The sequence below is a fragment of the Elephas maximus genome, chromosome 7 (assembly GCF_024166365.1).
Source record: "Elephas maximus indicus isolate mEleMax1 chromosome 7, mEleMax1 primary haplotype, whole genome shotgun sequence".
NCBI classification, from domain to species: domain Eukaryota; kingdom Metazoa; phylum Chordata; class Mammalia; order Proboscidea; family Elephantidae; genus Elephas; species Elephas maximus.
In genome coordinates this window covers 131,593,642-131,614,201 of record NC_064825.1, presented here as the reverse complement: position 1 = coordinate 131,614,201, position 20,560 = coordinate 131,593,642, and the positions used below count along the sequence as shown (strand labels likewise).

At 45.9% G+C, this 20,560-nt stretch overlaps 1 protein-coding gene across 1 annotated transcript in view; it reads left to right on the top strand.

Annotated features, from left to right (window-relative positions):
• Positions 1-215: 215 nt before the first annotated feature.
• CPT1A (carnitine palmitoyltransferase 1A) overlaps positions 216-20,560 on the top strand; it is an 89,310-nt gene continuing 68,965 nt past the window's right edge. Inside the window, exon 1 of the mRNA XM_049892723.1 lies at positions 216-324. The gene's annotated coding sequence lies outside the window, so the exon portion shown is untranslated. The remainder of the gene's footprint in view (positions 325-20,560) is intronic.

The window sequence follows — 20,560 nt, the reverse complement described above, 5'->3', positions numbered from 1 at the left end:
GCTCCGGCCCCGCCCTCCAGGAGGCCCCGCCCCTCCAGGGCCCCAGCTCCGGCCCCGCCCCAACCCCGCCCCAGGCGGAGGCCCCGCCTCCGGCCGCCGAGCGCCCCAGCCGCCCAGTGCGCCCAGGCCTGGCCCCGCCCCTCCCTGGGCCCCGCCCCGCCCCGGCCCGCCGCCCGCGCGGTGGCCGCGCCCTGAGCCAATCGTGGCGCCGGCGTTGGTGCGCTCGGCCTCCCAGCGCCCGCCCGCCGGCTTCTCACTTCGCTGCTGCCGCTGCTGCTGCTCCCGTCGCCGCCGCCGCCGCAGCTGCGCCTGGGCTGTGACTCGGTGAGGCCGGGGGGACGGCGGGGCGCGCAGGGCCTAGACCCGGCCGGGGCTCCCTTCCATCCCCTGCCGCAGAGTGGGTCGGGGTCCGCCCGGGGTCTCAGCCTGCGGGCCGGCCCGTGCGGCAGCGGGAAGGATTCTCGGCTCCGGGACTTGGCGGGGCGCCTTGGAGCCGGGCCCCTGGAGCCGCCGGCGCCCCTACCCACCCCACTCCTTGTCCCGGAGAGGATTGGGTCTGGGGTCCGCACTGGTCCCGGAGAGCATTGGGTCTGGGGTCCGCCCTTGTCCCGGAGAGGATTGGGTCTGGGGTCCGCCCTTGTCCCGGAGAGGATTGGGTCTGGGGTCCGCCCTTGTCCCGGAGAGGACTGGGTCTGGGGTCCGCCCTTGTCCCGAAGAGGATTGGGTCTGGGGTCCGCCCTTGTCCCGGAGAGGACTGGGTCTGGGGTCCGCCCTTGTCCCGGAGAGGATTGGGTCTGGGGTCCGCCCTTGTCCCGGAGAGGATTGGGTCTGGGGTCCGCCCTTGTCCCGGAGAGGATTGGGTCTGGGGTCCGCCCTTGTCCCGGAGAGCATTGGGTCTGGGGTCCGCCCTTGTCCCGGAGAGGATTGGGTCTGGGGTCCGCCCTTGTCCCGGAGAGGATTGGGTCTGGGGTCCGCCCGGGGTCGGTCAGCTGGCGGGCGGGTCTCTGCGCAGCGGGCGGGATGCTCGGCCAGGAACTTGGCTGGGCGCTGCCGGCTCTCTCCCCGCGCTGCCCCCGCAGTGCAGCCGTGGGGACACGCCCTTGGCGCGGGGACTCCCGGCGTGGTCCAGCGCCCGTCGAGAAGGTGGTGGGGGCGGCAGCTGGGGTCCCTGCTGGCGGGCGCCCCTCCGCTCTTCCCGGTGCGGCGCTGGTCGAGGTAGGTGGGTCAGGGCAGGTGGATGTCGCTGGCCTGCCCAGGGCCTGGCGGCCGGGAGGGGGGCGTCACGTGACCAGGGCCTCAGGAACTTGCTGCGTGGGAACCGGACGATGCTGCCCCGATCGACCATCCACCATCGGTCCCTCTCTAATCGGAACCGGCTCAGCTAGGAAAGGCCATGGATCAGGGTCTTTATAATGTAAATGTATAGTTGGCTGTCCTCAGAACCCAAGGAAACAGATGGGGGCTGATCCTACTCTTAAGTCCGATTGTCCCATAGGGTTGGCAACCCTGGTGGCATGGTGGTTGAGAGCTACGGCTGCTAAACAAAAGGTCAGCTGTTCTAATCCACCTGGAGCTCCTTGGAAACCCTATGGGGCGGTTCTGCTCTGTCCTATAGAATGGACTGGGTTTGTTTTTGTTGTTATTGTTGTTGTTTTTCCCCATAGGGTTTCCAAGGCTGCAATCTTTAGGGAAGCAAGCTGCCACATCTTTTTCCTGCCTTGCTATTGGTGAGTCCAATCGATGACCTTTAGTTAGCAGCCAAGTGCTTAAACCACTGTCCCAACGGGATCCTGAAGAGTTAAGCATCCCAAGTAATCACTAGGTTAAATACAGGACAAGCTTAATCTTCCCAGCTCGGGTAGGCTTTCCTCTCCTCTGTGCTCCATGCGGTAAAATACCCAAGAGTAGGTTTTGGTAGGAAACTGGTTAACTTTGTAAGTTCCCGAGTAAAATCAAAATCCGTTTAACCTTTTGAAAAGTGTCTTTTGTTACACGGTTTTCTTCCACAGGCCTCAATTTCTGGTCATCCCACATATTCAAGCATGTTTATTTCCTTCTCAGCCACAAACCAAAAGAATAAAAAATGGCTGAACCCCACTGGTCTTGTATTTTTGCCAGCAAGCATCACTCCGTTCCAAATTATTTCAGGTGACTCTTGCAGAGTAGTTGTGTAGTTACGAATATGACAATCATTTGTCTGGTCATTCATATGGTGGCAGGGCAGCAGGTGACTAGTTGGGAGCTGATCTTGGGAACCATGTGTGGTGTGCCTTTGGATCGGTTTTGAGTCTCTGGTATGTTGGTGCTTCTGGTTGGTTTTTGCCTCTGTACTAGTCTAGGCTCTTTTTCTCATGTAAGTGACTGGTTTCCTGCAATGAAGGATTGCTGGATTTGACCCTGGCACACTGAACTCCATTTTGGGGGGTTGTGTTTATTTAGCAGCTTATACTCAGATATAATTCACAAACCATACAATTCACCCCCTTAAAGTACACGACTCAGAGTTTTAGGTACACCCACAAATGTGCGGGACTCCATTTTAACAGCTGTTTGAATCAAAAAGAAAGCAGGGCCTACTTCAGGAGGGCGCATACTTTGTATCAAAGTGGTAGAGGTTGGCATCAGGCTAGTTGACATCCCGCACAGGCCAGAATAACTTTTGAAATGTGCACTAAAAAACGAGTCGCCTACTCTGAGAAGGGAAGGAAATGAAATGAGCATCCCTTTCCGCGTCTGCTGCGCTTGGCCCTGGCGACTGACCAGTGGTCACCCAGCAGTCAAGTGCCCGGGGCCTCGGAGGAGAGTCCTGGGGCCAGAGCCTGGGATTGCCCAACTCTGGCCTCGCTTCTCCATTCATAAAAGCACCGTTAATTTTTACTTGGGAGCATGGTTGGAGCTTCGCAGTAGAACGCTCTGGGGCGTTCTTTTGGCGCATGTTGGGAGCGGTGCCAAAGTTAGTTACTAGCTGGTTCTATACAGTATCTATCAACAGGAGCACAAAAATCTTAATTGCCCCAAAGTTAGGCGTCGCAGAACTGGCCTTGCCCCTGCGGAGGGCTGTTTTGCGTCGCGCCCGCAGTCGCTGGGGTGCTGGCGAGCTTTCTGCAGAAGCGGTTCTCCGGGCTCGGCGGGGGGAACAGGATCTGAGCGCCAGGACGCGCAGCCGGGGGCGGGGCTCCCCGTAACCTTTCCCCTACTTTTCTCCGCCGTCACGTGACGCGGGGGAGGGACTGCGGAAGCTGCGGTTGGCAGCGGTGCCCTTCCAAGGACGGTGCAGCCCTCGCCCTGAAGGCTGCTGGAGGCGGAAACGGGGCGCAGCCCGGGCTGCCTCTGCACTTTGATCGTTTACGCTTTTTTCTTTTGTTGGAGAAAATGTTTAGTCACTGTGCACGGTTGTTATTTGGCAGGCCAGACTTCCAGCGCCGGTGGAAGCTGGAGCCTGAATTCCGCGTGAATTGGTGCTTTAAGAATAAAAGTGTGCCAGACGGTAATTTTAAAGTGTGTCTGAGACATTCTGCCTTAGAAATCTGCCTTGGGAGAAGGACAGCCAGAATGCTCCTTAGAAGCGAGGAGGGCGAGACTGCATCTTGTACTTCAGGCATGTTATTAGGAGGAACCAGTCCCTGGAGAAGGACATCACGCTTGGTAAAGGAGAGGGTCAGTGGCTGCAACAGTGAGCTCAGGCATAACAACGATTGTGACGATGGTGCAGGACCGGGCAGTGTTTCCTTCTGTTCTACACAGTGTTGGTACGAGTGGATACGGACTCCAGGGCACCTAAGAACAGCAACGAGACGCTCTTTAGCTGTTACTTGGAAGAGGGCTGCTTCTACTTAGCATGGTTTATGCACATCTTGAGTTTTTCTGTTTTAACTAAGATTTAAAAAAATAAATGAAAGCAGCGCACTTGGCACAAAGTTAAAAAGGTGCAAACGGGAACACATAATAGTGTTGGCCGCTGTTGACACTTTCTCTGATGACTCCAGAAATAGCCTAGGCTGCAGAAGGAGTCTTTGAAAAGTCTATGGCTGAGCGCAAAAAAAGGAAGGACTATTTTCCGTGTTTTGGTGTTTAATATTTTGCTGCCTTTTATGAACTTCAACTTTTACCCTGTGCAAGTATCAGGTAGACATTGGGTCTAGGGCTGGCCCTGGGCGGTGTCTGCCTGACCTATTTCGGTAATGTGACGGAGAACCTCAGTTGCCAGGAATGTACAGTCACCTTTGCCCTGCTTTTCTGTGGCTTGTTCTTATGCCCAGGAATGTTTGGGGAAGTTAATAACTGCAAGAAATTGTGCAAACTGTAAGGTGTGCCTCTCTGGTGTGTACAGTAGGGTCATGGCCACCATGAGGGTTGGGAAGCAGGCTGTGTACTGCCCTTCAACCTTGGCATTATCCACTGATCCAAGGACACCATGTTCTTAAGGTAAAAAGGAAAGGGAACTTCCACATCTCCCATGCTTGGTTGTGGCACTGCGGTTCACCACCCATCCCAGGAAGGCGAGCATCAGTCTGGAGCTCCCCCCCATCCCCTCAGTCGCCATATGCAATCTGGGCTAAGTCCTCCTACTTCTGCCCCCAGAATCACTTTTTAAATTTGCCTTCCTTTCCATCCCTGGTGGCGCAGTGATTAAGAGCTGAGGCTGCTAATAAAAAAGTCTGCTGTTCGCATTCACCAGCTGCTCTTTGGAAACTCTTGTGAGGCAGTTCCACTCTGTCCTTTAGGGTCGCTATGATTTGGAATTGACTCGACGGCAATGGGTTTGGTTTGGTTTTTCCATCCCTGTGACGCAGAGCAGGCGTGCAAGTGTTTGTTGAATGAATGACAGAATGTTTTAGGCACCGTTTCTCCCTTGGATTGCTGCAACCTCCTAGCATGATAGAGGATCCCTTGGGGCAGGGTTAGTTCAGTTAGTTCACTTGGGGTTCATGGAAGGGCCCCTCCCATCTCCCCGTTGGGCTCCTCCTCACAAGTCTGTTCTGCAGAGCTTGTACTTGATCCCTTTTCCAGGCCGAGCACTTAACCACTGCACCACCAGGACTCCTTGAAATAAACTCAGGTTCTAGCAAACAGTCTTTTGGCTGCAGGTGGGTTTTAAGGATACGACTATGCTTCCTCAGGCCCCAAACTGGAAAGCGTGGTTTGACAATTTCAGTTATGCTTCTGGATGTGAAGGTCAAGAACATGTATGGGGCACTGTTCACAATAGCAAAAAGGTGGAAACAACCTAGGTGCCCATCAGTGGATGAATGGATAAACAAATTATGGTGTATTCACATAATGGGATACTACACAACAATAAAGAACAACGATGAATCTGTGAAACATAACATTCAGGAATCTGGAAGGCATTATGCTGAGTGAAATTAGTCACAAAAGGACAAATATTGTATGAGACCACTATTATAAGAACTCAAGAAAAGGTTTAAACAGAAGAAAACATTCTTTGATGGTTACGAGGGAGGGAAGGAGAGGGTTATTCACTAACTAGATAAAAGTAGACAAGAATTATCTTAGGTGAAGGAGAACTCAGCATCTGTGGACTAAACCACAAGCTGAGAAGTTTCCTCAGCACAACCAAACACTTCCAGGGACAGAGTAGCAGTGGCGGGGGTCTGGGGACCATAGTTTCAGGGTTCCATTCTCGAAGCCAACTCTTTATACAAAGATTAGACTGGACTATAAGACATAAAATGATACTAGTGAGGAGCGTACGTCTTAGCTCAAATAGACACATGAGACTGTGGGCAGCTCCTGTCTGGAGGTGAGATGAGAAGGCGGGGGGGGCAGGAGCTGGTTGAATGGACACGGGAGATACAGGATAGAGAGGAGAAGTGTGCTGTCACATTGTAAGGAGAGTAATTAGCGTCACATAACGTGGGTATAAGTTTTTGCATGAGAAACTGGCTTGAATTATAAACTTTGACTTAAAGCACAATTTAAAAAGAAAAAAAAAGAACATGCACGGTGAATAGAGGCACAGCGCTCCCGTGTTTTTGGGAATGTCCTTAGGCAGCCCTGGTGGTGTGAACCGTTTGCTCTCGAGGGCTAACCTAAAGGTTGGCAGTTTGTACCCACCCAGAAGCTCCACTGAAGAAACGCCTAGCGATCTGCTTCTGTAAAGATCGTTGCTGTTCGGTACCCTCGAGTTAATTTCAACTCCTAGTAACCTCGTGTGACGGAGTAGAACTGGTCCGTGTGGTCTTCTAGGCCGTGATGGCGCTCATTTCTACTGCGACACAAATGGGGTTGCCATGAGTCGGATTAGAGTGGACGGCACTGGGGTTAGTGTTTTTGGTTTGGTGGGAACAGCATACGGGTATGAAGAGCATTCTGGGATCGTGTTTGAGCAGATACAGGCCTCTTCCCAGCAGTCTGTGCTCCTGTGGTTGTGCTGATATTCCTAAGGCTGGGACAGGGCCCACAGGGTTGGAAAGAAGCCACCAGCCCCTTCTGGGCACACCCAGAGAAAAGCATCTGAACAAATAGTCCAGATTCCTGAGACCTCTCTATACTTTTGGTGTTTTCTTTAGAAAAGTCTGCTCCTTGGTGCCCTTTCCCCCCATTCTTTGTCTTGCTAAGGCTGTATTTCTCTGGTTAACCATTACTTGTTGAGGTGGGGCTCTCCGTGGCTGAAATTTGAGTTTGCTTTATTTATTTATTTTTTAAGCATTTGAGTGTTTTAATGGTTCTTTTTTGTTTGTATTTTAACACAGTCTTCACATATCATACAATCCACCCATTTAAAGTGTACCATTCGATGGCCTTTAGTATATTCATGACCTTGTGCAACCATCACTACAATCAATTTTAAAACATTTTCGTCACCCTAAGATGAAGCGCCTTACCTGTTAGCAGTCACTCCCCATTTCCTCTCCAACCGCGCAGGCCTGGGCAACCACTAATCTACTTTCTGTCTCTATGGATTTGCCTATTCTGGACATTTCAAATAAGTGGGATCATAGAATCTGTGGTCTTTTGTGACTGGCTTCTTTCACTTAGTATAATGTTTTCATGGTTCGTCCATGTTGTAGCATGTATCAATACTTGACTCCTTTTTATTGCTGAGCAATATTCCATTGTATGGCTATACCATACTTTATTTGTCCATTCATCGGCTGGTGGATATTTGGGTTGTGTGGTTCTTTCTTTCTTGCTTTCTTTTTTAATAATTTTTATTGAGCTTTAAGTGAACGTTTACAAATCAACTCAGTCTGTCACATATAAGCTTATATACACCTTACTCCATACTCCCACTTACTCTCCCCCTAATGAGTCAGCCCTTCCAGTCTCTCCTTTCTTGACAATTTTGCCAGTTTCTAACCCTCTCTACCCTCCCATCTCCCCTCCAGACAGGAGATGCCAACACAGTCTCAAGTGTCCACCTGATACAAGTAACTCACTCCTCATCAGCGTCTCTCTCCAACCCATTGTCCAGTCCCTTCCATGTCTGATGAGTTGTCTTCGGGAATGGTTCCTGTCCTGGGCCAACAGAAGGTTTGGGGACCATGACCGCTGGGATTCCTCTAGTCTCAGTCAGACCATTAAGTCTGGTCTTTTTATGAGAATTTGGGGTCTGCATCCCACTGCTCTCCTGCTCCCTCAGGGGTTCTCTGTTGTGCTGCCTGTCAGGGCACTCATTGGTTGTGGCCGGGCACCATCTAGTTCTTCTGGTCTCAGAATGATGTAAGTCTCTAGTTCATGTGGCCCTTTCTGTCTCTTGGGCTCATAGTTATCGTGTGACCTTGGTGTTCTTCATTCTCCTTTGATCCTGGTGGGTTGAGACCAATTGATGCATCTTAGATGGCAGCTTGTTAGCATTTAAGACCCCAGACGCCACATTTCAAAGTGGGATGCAGAATGCTTTCATAATAGAATTATTTTGCCAATTGACTTAGATGTCCCCTGAAGCCATAGTCCCCAGACCCCCGCCCTTGCTCCGCTGACCTTCAAAGCATTCAGTTTATCCCAGAAACTTCTTTGCTTTTGGTCCAGTCCAGTTGAGCTGACCTTCCCTTTATTGAGTGTTGTCCTTCCCTTCACCTAAAGTAGTTATTATCTGCTAACTAATCACTAAATAACCCTCTCCCACCCTCCCTCCCTCCCCTCCTCGTAACCACAGAAGTATGTGTTCTTCTCAGTTTATATTATCTCTCAAGATCTTATAATTGTGGTCTTATACAATATTTGTCCTTTCGCCTCTGACTAATTTCCCTCAGCATAATGCCTTCCAGATTCCTCCATGTTACGAAATGTTTCACAGATTCGTCACTGTTCTTTACTGATGCGTAGTACTCCATTGTGTGAATATACCATAATTTATTTATCCATTCATCCGTTGATGGACACCTTGGTGGCTTCCAGCTTTTTGCTATTGTAAACAGAGCTGCAATAAACATGGGTGTGCATATATCTGTTCGTGTGAAGGCTCTTATTTCTCTAGGGTATATTCCGAGGAGTGGGATTTCTGGGTTGTATGGTAGTTCTATTTCTAACTTTTTAAGAAAATGCCAGATAGATTTCCAAAGTGGTTGTACCATTTTACATTCCCACCAGCAGTGTATGAGAGTTCCAGTCTCTCCACAGCCTCTCCAACATTTATTATTTTGTGTTTTTTGGATTAACGCCAGCCTTTTTTTTTTGTTGTTGGAGTGAGATGGAATCTCATCGTAGTTTTAATTTGCATTTCTCTAATGGCTAATGATCGAGAACATTTTCTCATGTATCTGTTAGCTGCCCGAATATCTTCTTTAGTGAAGTGCGTGTTCATATCCTTTGCCCACTTCTTGATTGGGTTGTCTGTCTTTTTGTGGTTGAGTTTTAACAGAATCATATAGATTTTAGAGATCAGGTGCTGGTCGGAGATGTCATAGCTGAAAATTCTTTCCCAGTCTGTAGGTGGTCTTTTTACTCTTTTGGCGAAGTCTTTAGATGAGCATAGGTGTTTGATTTTTAGAAGCTCCCAGTTATCTGGTTTCTCTTCGTCATTTTTGGTAATGTTTTGTATTCTGTTTATGCCTTGTATTAGGGCTCCTAAAGTTGTCCCTGTTTTTTCTTCCATGATCTTTATCGTTTTAGTCTTTATGTTTAGGTCTTTGATCCACTTGGAGTTAGTTTTTGTGCATGGCGTGAGATATCGGTCCTGTTTCATTTTTTTGCAAATGGATATCCAGTTGTGCCAGCACCATTTGTTAAAAAGACGATCTTTCCCCCAATTAACTGTCACTGGGCCTTTGTCAAATATCAGCTGCTCATATGTGGATGGATTTATATCTGGGTTCTCAATTCTGTTCCATTGGTCTGTGTGCCTGTTGTTGTACCAATACCAAGCTGTTTTGACTACTGTGGCTGTAGAATAGATTCTAAAACCAGGTAGAGTGAGGCCTCCCACTTTCTTCTTCTTTTTCAGTAATGCTTTGCTTATCCGAGGCTTCTTTCCCTTCCATATGAAGTTGGTGATGTGTTTCTCCATCACATTAAAAAATGTCATTGGAATTTGGATCGGAAGTGCATTGTATGTATAGATGGCTTTTGGTAGAATAGACATTTTTACTATGTTAAATCTTCCTATCCATGAGAGAGGTATGTTTTTCCACTTAAGTAGGTCCCTTTTAGTTTCTTGTAGTAGTACTTTGTAGTTTTCTTTATATAGGTCTTTTACATCTTTGGTAAGATTTATTCCTAAGTATTTTATCTTCTTGGGGGCTACTGTGAATGGTATTGATTTGGTTATTTCCTCTTCGATGTTCTTTTTGTTGATGTAGAGGAATCCAAGTGATTTTTGTATGTTTATCTTATAACCTGAGAGTCTGCCAAACGCTTCTATTAGTTTCAGTAGTTTTCTGAAGGATTCCTTAGATTTTCTGTGTATAAGATCATGTCATCTGCAAATAGAGATAATTTTACTTCCTCCTTGCCAATCCGGATGCCCTTTATTTCTTTGTCTAGCCTAATTGCTCTGGCTAGGACCTCTAGCACAATGTTGAATAAGAGCGGTGATAAAGGGCATCCTTGTCTGGTTCCTGTTCTCAAGGGAAATGCTTTCAGGCTCTCTCCATTTAGAGTGATGTTGGCTGTTGGCTTTGTATAGATGCCCTTTATTATGTTGAGGAATTTTCCTTCAATTTCTATTTTGGTAAGAGTTTTTATCATGAATGGGTGTTGGACTTTGTCAAATGCCTTTTCTGCATCAATTGATAAGATCATGTGGTTTTTGTCTTTTGTTTTATTTATATGGTGGATTACATTGATGGTTTTTCTAGTATTAAACCAGCCTTGCATACCTGGTATAAATCCCACTTGGTCGTGGTGGATGATTTTTTTTGATGTGTTGTTGAATTCTGTTGGCTAGAATTTTGTTGAGGATTTTTGCATCTATATTCTTGAGGGCTATAGGTCTGTAATTTTCTTTTTTTGTGATGTCTTTACTTGGTTTTGGAATGAGGGATAGGGTGGCTTCATAGAATGAGTTAGGCAGTATTCCGTCTTTTTCTATGCTTTGAAATACCTTTAGTAGTAGTGGTGTTAACTCTTCTCTGAAAGTTTGGTAGAACTCTGCAGTGAAGCCGTCCGGGCCAGGGCTTTTTTTTGTTGGGAGTGTTTTGATTACCATTTCAATCTCTTTTTTTGTTATGGGTCTATTTAGTTGTTCTACTTCTGATTGTGTTAGTTTAGGTAGGTAGTGCTTTTCTAGGAATTCATCCATTTCTTCTAGGTTTGCAAATTTGTTAGAGTACAATTTTTCGTAATAATCAGGTATGATTCTTTTAATTTCAGTTGGGTCTGTTGTGATGTGACCCATCTCGTTTCTTATTCAGGTTATTTGTTTCCTTTCCTGTATTTCTTTAGTCAGTCTGGCCAATGGTTTATCAATTTTGTTAATTTTTTGAAAGAGCCAGCTTTTGGCTTTGTTAATTCTTTCAATTGTTTTTCTGTTCTCTAATTCATTTAGTTCAGCTCTAATTTTTATTATTTGTTTTCTTCTGGTGCCTGATGGATTCTTTTGTTGCTCACTTTCTATTTGTTCAAGTTATAGGGACAGTTCTCTGATTTTGGCTCTTTCTTCTTTTTGTATGTGTGCATTTGTCGATATAAATTGGCCTCTGAGCACTGCTTTTGCTGTGTCCCAGAGGTTTTGATAGGAAGTATTTTCATTCTTGTTGCATTCCATGAATTTCCTTATTCCCTCCTTGATGTCTTCTATAACCCAGTCTTTTTTCAGGAGGGTATTGTTCAGTTTCCAAGTATTTGATTTCTTTTCCCTAGTTTTTCTGTTATTGATTTCTAGTTTTATTGCCTTGTGGTCTGAGAAGATGCTTTGTAATATTTCGATGTTTTGGATTCTGCAAAGGTTTGTTTTATGACCTAATATGTGGTCTATTCTAGAGAATGTTCCATGTGCGCTAGAAAAAAAAGTATACTTTGCAGCAGTTGGGTGGGGTGTTCTGTATAAGTCTATGAGGTCAAGTTGGTTGATTGTAACAGTTAGGTCTTCCGCGTCTCTGTTGAGCTTCTTACTGGATGTCCTGTTCTTCTCCAAAAGTGGTGTGTTGAAGTCTCCTACTATAATTGTGGAGGTGTCTATCTCACTTTTCAGTTCTATTAAAGTTTGTTTTGTGTATCTTGCAGCCCTGTCATTGGGTGCATAAATATTTAATGTGGTTATATCTTCCTGGGCAATTGTCCCTTTTATCATTATGTAGTGTCCTTCTTTATCCTTTGTGGTGGATTTAACTTTAAAGTCTATTTTGTCAGAAATTAATATTGCTACTCCTCTTCTTTTTTGCTTATTGTTTGCTTGATATATTTTTTTCCATTCTTTGAGTTTTAGTTTGTTTGTGTCTCTAAGGTGTGTCTCTTGTAGGCAGCATATAGACGGATCGTGTTTCTTTATCCAGTCCGAGACTCTCTGTCTCTTTATTGGTGCATTGAGTCCATTTACATTCAGCGTAATTATAGATAAATAAGTGTTTAGTGCTGTCATCTTGATGCCTTTTTATGTGTGTTGTTGACAATTTCATTTTTCCACTTACTTTTTTGTACTGAGACGTTTTTCTTTGTAAATTGTGTGTTCCTCATTTTCATAGTATTTGACTTTATGCTTGCTGAGTCGTAATGTTTTTCTTGGTTTTTATTTTGAGTTATGGAGTTGTTATACCTCTTTGTGGTTACCTTAATATTTACCCCTATTTTTCTAAGTAAAACCCTAATTGTATTGTCCTATATCTCCTTGTATCCCTCTCCATATGGCAGTTCTGTGCCACCTGTATTTAGTCCCTCTTTTTGATTATTGTGATCTTTTACATATTGACTTCAATGATTCCCTGTTTTGAGCATTTTTTTTTTTAATTAATCTTAATTTGTTTTTGTGATTTCCCTATTTGAGTTGATATCAGGATGCTCTGTTCTGTGACCTTGTGTTGTGCTGGTGTCTGATATTATTGGTTTTCTGACCAAACAATTTCCTTTAGTATTTCTTGTAGCTTTGGTTTGGTTTTTGCAAATTCTCTAAACTTGTGTTTATCTGTAAATGTCTTAATTTTGCCTTCATATTTCAGAGAGAGTTTTGCTGGTTATATGATCCTTGGCTGGCAGTTTTTCTCCTTCAGTGCCTTGTATATGTCATCCCATTGCTTTCTTGCCTGCATGGTTTCCGCTGAGTAGTCTGAACTTATTCTTATTGATTCTCCTTTGTAGGAGACCTTTCTTTTATTCCTGGCTGCTTTTAAAATTTTCTCTTTATCTTTGGTTTTGGCAAGTTTGAGGAGACTATGTCTTGGTGATTTTCTTTTTGGATCAATCTTAAATGGGGTTCGATGAGCATCTTGGATAGATATCCTTTCGTCTTTCATGATGTCAGGGAAGTTTTCTGCCAACAGCTCTTCAACTATTCTCTCTGTGTTTTCTGATGTCCCTCCCTGTTCTGGGACTCCAATCACACACAAGTTATTTTTCTTGATAGAGTCCCACGTGATTCTTAGGGTTTCTTCATTTTTTTTTAATTCTTTTATCTGATTTTTTTTCAGCTATATTGGTGTCAATTCCCTGGTCCTCCAGATCTCCCACTCTGCATTCTAATTGCGCAAGTCTGCTCCTCTGACTTCCTATTGCGTTGTCTAATTCTGTAATTTTATTGTTAACCTTCTGGATTTCTGAATGCTGTCTCTCTATGGATTCTTTCAGCTTATTTATTTTTCCACCATGTTCTTGAATAATCTTTTTGAGTTCTTCAACTGTTTTATCAGTGTGTTCCTTGGCTTTTTCTGTAGATTGCCTTACTTCATTTCTGAGGTCATCCCTGATGTCTTGAAGCATTCTGTAAATTAGTTTTTTATATTCTGTATCTGGCAATTCCAGGATTGTATCTTCATTTAGGAAAGATTTTGATTCTTTAGTCTGGGGGGTTGTAGAAGCAGTCATGGTTTGCTTCTTTATGTGGTTTGATATCGACTGCTGTCTCTGAGCCATCTCTAAGATATTGTAGTGATTTATTCTATATTTGCTCACTGAGTCTTATCTTGTTTTGTTTTCTTTCAATATATGTAGATGGGCTACTAGATTGCGCTGTCTTGATTGTTGTAGCCCTTGACTCACTTATGTCCTATTACCAGCTGGTTTGGGCTGTTACCAGATATATAAGCCTGAGTCCATTCACTATTCTTGAGTAGAATCTGATTTTGGGTCATCAAGTGTGTGATGCACCCTAACACCTATCCACCTAGAGAAGTAGTGGTGATAGTTGTGTGCACCCGATTCTAGTACCAGCAGGGGGTCACACTCCGGGGTGGGGGGGCAGGATGCTGACAGGCTTCTCCCTAGTGCCAGTGAGGTAGGTGTGTCTCTATTCCTAAAGCACCTTGGTGGGTGGGCTCTGCAGCTGTACCTTAGGCCCCCAATGCAAGTACCTCTACAGATTGGTAGGTGTCACCCTCCTTAGACCCCTAAGGCAGGAGGCTAGGTGGTCTGGGGGGAGCTTCAGCCCTCAGTTCCCTGTTGTGGGTCAGTGAGGGCTCTGTTGAATACGCAGAGATATCAGACCTGGGAAACTTGTCTTTCCAGTAATCTGCTAAAACAGTTACAGTCAGATCCCTATCACAAATGTCTTTGCATTATAATAGCCACCTTGTTCCCTGTAGGGATGAAAGCCCAAGACTGTGGATCACATATGCTTGGCTGGAGCTGGTTCTGTGTTTTTAGTCCAATTAGGCAAGGATTTTTGGTCCCTGGGTTTTTTGTAGCTCCTTCTCTCAGGCCAGGAGAATGGGTTAGGAAAAGACTAAAAAGAAAGAAAAACTACAGCGCAGTTCACTTTCTGGCTCAGGAAATTCCAATGTTAATGAAGCCACCTAGGAAGGGGAGGGGAGGGTTCAGATAAATAGGATAGAGTAGCACCCCAGAATATAGACAAAGTTACTTATCTCACTTGGGATGACTGTTTTTCTGAGATTCCCAAGGGGCACGTCGACTGTGCGCGCTGGTGGCGTAGAGATTGCCCCCGAGGGTCAGGCCCGCATCCCGTGCTTGCGCTGTCTCAGAAGCCGTGGTTAGTTCCTCCGCTCCCAGTCCAAAGCCCAGCGCCAAGGTTCCCCGGCTGGGACACAGCACTCCCGGCTCCATAACCAGTCGCTGCCTCCCGGTGACTTCTCCTGTCAGCCACGTCGCTGCGCTGCCTGCATGCACTGGCTGGGCTTCCCCCGAGGTCAATTCTGGGAGCTAAGGCTGCGCCCCATGTTTGTGCCCTCTCAGGATGCCGTGCTCAGCTCCCCTGCGCCCAGCCAAAGCACGGCGCCAAGGTTCCCCGGCTGGAACGCTGTACTCCCGGCTCCAAAACCAGTCGCTGCCTCCCGGGGACTTCTCCTCCTGTCAGCCGCGTCGCTGTGCTGCCTGCGTGCACTGGATGGGCTTCCCCCGACGTCAGTTCAGGGGGCTAGGGCTGCACCCCATGTTTGCGCCCTCTCAGGATGCCATGCTCAGCTCTCCTGCGCCCAGTCCAAAGCCCGGCGCCAAGGTTTCCTGACTGGGACGCTGGCTCCAGGCTCCGAAAACAGTCGCCGCTTCCCCGTGGTTGTTCGTTCTCAGTCTGTCACTCAGGTCAACTCTTCAGATCTGTGTTTGATGGTCAGGGTTCGTAGATTGTCATGTATGTGATCGATTCACTTGTTTTTCCGAGTCTTTGTTGCAAGAGGGATCCGAGGTAGCTTCTACCTAGTGAGCCATCTTCTGTGTGGTCCTTGATATGGAGCGCTAAATGGCATTTATCAAGCAGTGTCTCATCCCCAAGCTCTTTGATGCTCCAAAATGGTAGGATTCTTGGTCCTTTTTTCAGAATAGCAGTTAGATAAGCTGCAGAAATTGGGTAACTACATAGGAGAACAGTTGGAAAGCTGTCCCAGCAGGTTATGAGAAATCCCAGTGAGTTTGCTTTATTTTTACAGGACCTTGGGAGGTGGAAGTTGTGTTGTTTTTGAGAGTTGTAGAGAAAAGTATAATGATTCAGGATTTCCCGGATAACCTGATCTGGTCCATCGTACTTACCCCATATGTGTGAATGGTTTATTGTGATATGTTTCACTGCAAGAAATTAAACTGTGGTTCAATTCAAATACTGCAGATACTGAGTGCTCAGTTGGAACTTCAAGATAAAATCTTTAATAAATGAAAGCTCCTGCACCGTTCTTTTGTGTGACACCCCCCCGAAAAACATTAAGTGGATTTTGAGGCTCACATGCTTGCTTTTAAGGTGTTCCCAATGAGGTTAGAAAAAAAACAAACACCAGACCCCTTGGTGTTGAGTCAATCTGACTTATAGCGACCCTATAGGACAGAGTAGAACTGCTCCAGAGGGTTTTCAAAGCTATGATCTTTATGGAAGCAGACTGCCACATCTTTCTCCCATGGAGCGATTGGTGGGTTTGAACCACTGACATTTTGGTTAGCACTGAGCGCTTAACCACTGTGCCACCAGGGCTCCTTTCCAACCATGTTAGGGAAATAACGTATTTGTTCGTGTACGTATTTACTTAAAGAGCGTAAGAGCACATGATGAAGTAGTTCATGGCATATGAAGAGAATGGGTCTCCACACACATTGGCTGGAGAGGAGCCATTTTTTTTTTCTTCCCGTTATTGCTAACTTTTCCCTGCTTGTAACTTTTCACCTCAACCGTGGATATCACAGTGGGAATACTTGCTACTTATTCTGAAGAACAAGAAGAAACCTCACCTACAACGTGGATGGACCTTGAAAACATTACGCTGAGTGAAATAAGTCAGTCACAAAAGGTTAAATTTTTTTTTTAAATAATTTTTATGTGCTTTAAGTGAAAGTTTACAAATCAAGTCAGTCTGTCACATATAAGCTTATATACACCTTATTACATACTCCCATTTACTCTCCCCCTAATGAGTCAGCCTGCTCCCTCCTTCCAGTCTCTCCTTTTGTGACCGTTCTGCCAGTTTCTAACCCTCTCTACCCTCCTATCTCCCCTCCAGACAGGAGATGCCAGCATAGTCTGAAGTTTCTACCTGATGCAAGTAGCTCACTCTTCATCAGCATCTCTCTCCAACCCATTGTCCAGTCCCTTCCATGTCTGATGAGTTGTCTTTGGGAATGGTTCCTGTCCTGGACCAACAGAAGGTTTGGGGACCATGACCGCTGGGATTCTTCTAGTCTTACTCAGACCATTAAGTCTGGTCTTTTTATGAGAATTTGGGGTCTGCATCCCACTGTTCTCCTGCTCCCTCAGGGGTTCTCTGTTGTGCTCCCTGTCAGGGCAGTCATCGGTTGTGGCCGGGCACCATCTAGTTCTTCTGGTCTCAGGATGATGTAAGTCTCTAGTTCATGTGGCCCTTTCTGTCTCTTGGGCTCATAATTACCTTGTGACCTTGGTGTTCTTCATTCTCCTTTGATCCAGGTGGGTTGAGACTCATTGATGCATATTTGATGGCCTCTTGTTAGCACTTAAGACCCCAGATGCCGTACCTCAAAGTGGGATGCAGAATGTTTTCTTAACAGAATTTATTTTGCCAATTGACTTAGATGTCCCCTGAAACCATAGTCCCCAAACCCCTGCCCTTGTTCCGCTGACCTTCGAAGCATTCAGTTTATTCAGGAAACTTTTTTGCTTTTGGTCCAGTCCATTTGAGCTGACCTTCCCTGTATTGAGTGTTGTCCTTCCCTTCACCTAAAGTACTTATCTACTATCTAATCAGTAAATACTCCTCTCCCACCCTCCCTCCCTCTCCCCTCTCCTAACCACAGAAGAATGTGTTCTTCTCAGTTTATACTATTTCTCAAGATCTTATAATAGTGGTCTTATACAATATTTGTCCTTTTGCCTCTGACTAATTTCCCTCAGCATAATGCCTTCCAGATTCCTCCACGTTATGAAATGTTTCACAGATTCATCATTGTTCTTTATTGATGTGTAGTATTCCATTGTGTGAATATATCACAATTTATTTAAGCATTCATCCGTTGATGGACACCTTGGTTGCTTCCAGCTTTTTGCTATTGTAAACAGAGCTGCAATAAACATGGGTGTGCATATATCTGTTCGTGTGAAGGCTCTTATTTCTCTAGGGTATATTCCGAGGAGTGGGATTTCTGGGTCGTATGGGAATTCTATTTCTAACTTTTTAAGGAAATGCCAGATAGATTTCCAAAGTGGTTGTACCATTTTACATTCCCGCCAGCAGTGTATAAGAGTTCCCGTCTCTCCGCAGCCTCTCCAACATTTATTATTTTGTGTTTTTGGATTAATGCCAGCCTTGCTGGAGTGAGATGGAATCTCACTGTAGTTTTAATTTGCATTTCTCTAATGGCTAATGATCGAGAGCATTTTCTCATGTATCTGTTAGCCACCTGAATATCTTCTTTAGTGAAATGCGTGTTCATATCAAAAGGTTAAATGTTGTATGATCCCATTTCTAGAAGTAGCTAGAATAGATGAATTCATAGTGGCTGTCTTAGTCACCTCGTGCTGCTATAACAGAAATACCACAGTGGATGGCTTCAACAAACAGAAGTTTATTCTCTCACAGTCTAGTAGGCTAGCAGTCCAAATTCAGGGCATCAGCTCCAGGGGAAGGCTTTTTCTATTAGCTCTGGAGGAAGGTCCTTGTCATCAATCTTCCCCTGGGCTAGGCACTTCTCCACACAGGAACCCCAGGTCTAAAGGATGCACTCTGCTCCCATTGCTGCTTTCTTGGTGGTATGAGGTCCCCATGTCTCTCTGCTCGCGTCTCTCTTTTATATTTCAAGAGAGATTGGCTTCAGACACTATCTGATCTCATAGAACTCATCAATATAACTGCCGCTTATCCATCTCATCAATACATAGCGAAATCACATCGGATGACAAAATGGTAGGCAGTCATGCAACACTGGGCATCAAGACCCAGCGGAGTTAACAGATATTTTGGGGGGACACAATTCAATGACAGAGGCCAAAGTTCGTTAGTGGTTTCCAGGGGTGGCAGGGAGGGGGAAGAGGAGTCACTGCTTAGGGGCACTGAGTGTCTGTTAATGGTGGTGGAATACCTTGGAAATGGATAGTGGTGATGGCTGCACAATGTGATGAACATAATCAATGTCCCGGAATTTTACAGGTAAACGTGGTTGAATTGGCAAATGTTTTTTTATACGGGGAAACCTGTGAGAGCCGGAACTTGACAGGACTGCTTGGTTTTTCTGGGTCTCGCCTTTGACAGGGTACAGTCTTACCACTTTTCTATCGCTGTGTGTTAGTGGAAAATATGAGTTTTCCTTCTCTGATAGGTTTTTGCCTTACGCCTTTTACTGTGTATATATCTTTAAAAGATATATATATATATATATCTTTACCACAATTAAAAAAAATAAAAGAAGGCCCCTCGTTGCATACGCTGGTTTGGAGGAAACCCCTGGGCTGGTGACGGCCTTCCAGAACCTTCCTGTCGCTTTCCTTGAAGTACTCTGGGTAGGTGTGAAGCTGTCACCTGGAGTGTCACCTTGGAAGTCATGGGTGACATGACTGTGGCTTCCGCACGTTGGAGCCAGTCCTGAAGGTGAAACTTGCTTGGCCTAGCCAATAACTCACAGGCCGGCGGCGGGCAGGCGGGCAGGCACGGGCGTTGGTTATCCCGGAAGGAAGACTGTTGTAGATTATAAGATAAGGACTCTGCCCGCTGTGTTTCCAGAGGTGGGGGCAGCACATGTCGGCCCAGCCCTGTGACTTCTTCCCTGTATAGGTGAGCAGAGACCGCCCTGATGAGGAACGCAGGCTGTGTGGCCTGAGACCTGCCCAGTATCCATGCTCAGGTAGCCTGTCACTAACCTTTCCTCAAAGGACTTCAAACAGTTGTTTACCTCGAGGTAAGGCGGGCAGCTGTCAGCTGGATTTTAATAGAAGGCAGACACTGTTCTTGTGTGAATTGTGCAGTTCTAGCGGGAAGACCTGAGCAGGGCATATGAACGATTTTAAATTTGGCACCAGCCGGGTTTGTAGTTTGTGTAGTTTTATTGCTGGTTGCAGTCATATCGTTTTGGTAACAACAGAGTGACCTGATTTTATATCCACGTTGTAACTGCAGGAATTTTAAGTGGAACTTCTTATGGAGTACCGAGCACTTAGCCTGGGTAGAGAGGGGCATGAGTTTTGGAGACGGATCTGGGTCTGATCCCCAGCTCTGCTGATTGCAGCCTGGGAATCAGACTCAGTTTTCTCATTAGCGAATGGGGACAGCAACAGTCGCCGTTCCATAGGGTTCTCCTGGGAGTTAAATGAGCCCATGCAGGAAAAGACAGATCTCTTTGTTCAGCATATGCCAAGGAGTTTGGTAAAAGAAATATTCTATGTCTTCATCATTAAAAGCACAAAAATGACCTGTCCCATACCTGTCTATCCCCTGGGTAGTGAAAACAGTTCGTGCTCGGCACCACGGAAGAATGGTCTGGCAATCTGCTTCTCTAAAGATTACAGAAAACCCTACAGGGTGGTTCTACTGTGTAACACATAGAATTGCCACGAGTTGGAACCAACTCAGTAGCAGCTAACAACAACAATTACTAACCTAAAGGTTGGTGGCTTGAACCTACCTACTGGCTCTGTGGGAGAAAGACCTGGTGTTCTGCTTCCATAGATTTCAGCCAAGAAAACCCTATGGGGTAGTTCTACTCTGTAACACATAGGGCTGCAGTGAGCTGGAATCAACTCAGACAACAGCGTTTTTTTTTTTTTTTAATCTACCTGTCTACCTGTCTGCCTGTTTCCAGCATTTGTTGACTGCAAGGCAGCATTGCAAGACTTCTGACGACACAGACTTTACTGACGTATTTCTATTCTGTTGTTGTAAAGACAACTGTCTTGAAGTCCACAGTCGACTTGCAGGTTTGTGGCTAGCGTCCTTGTGAGCTGACCAGGGCTTCCCCTTGAGGAACAGGACTTCTCTGTGGACAGCCTTCTTGGTCACAGCGGCCAGTTTTAGGACCTCCAGGCCACTGACCCTTGAGGTGAAGGGTTTTTGTTTAAAAGGAATTGATTGTGGGGAAAGAGGCCAAAAGGGACTCGTTTGAAAAGCAG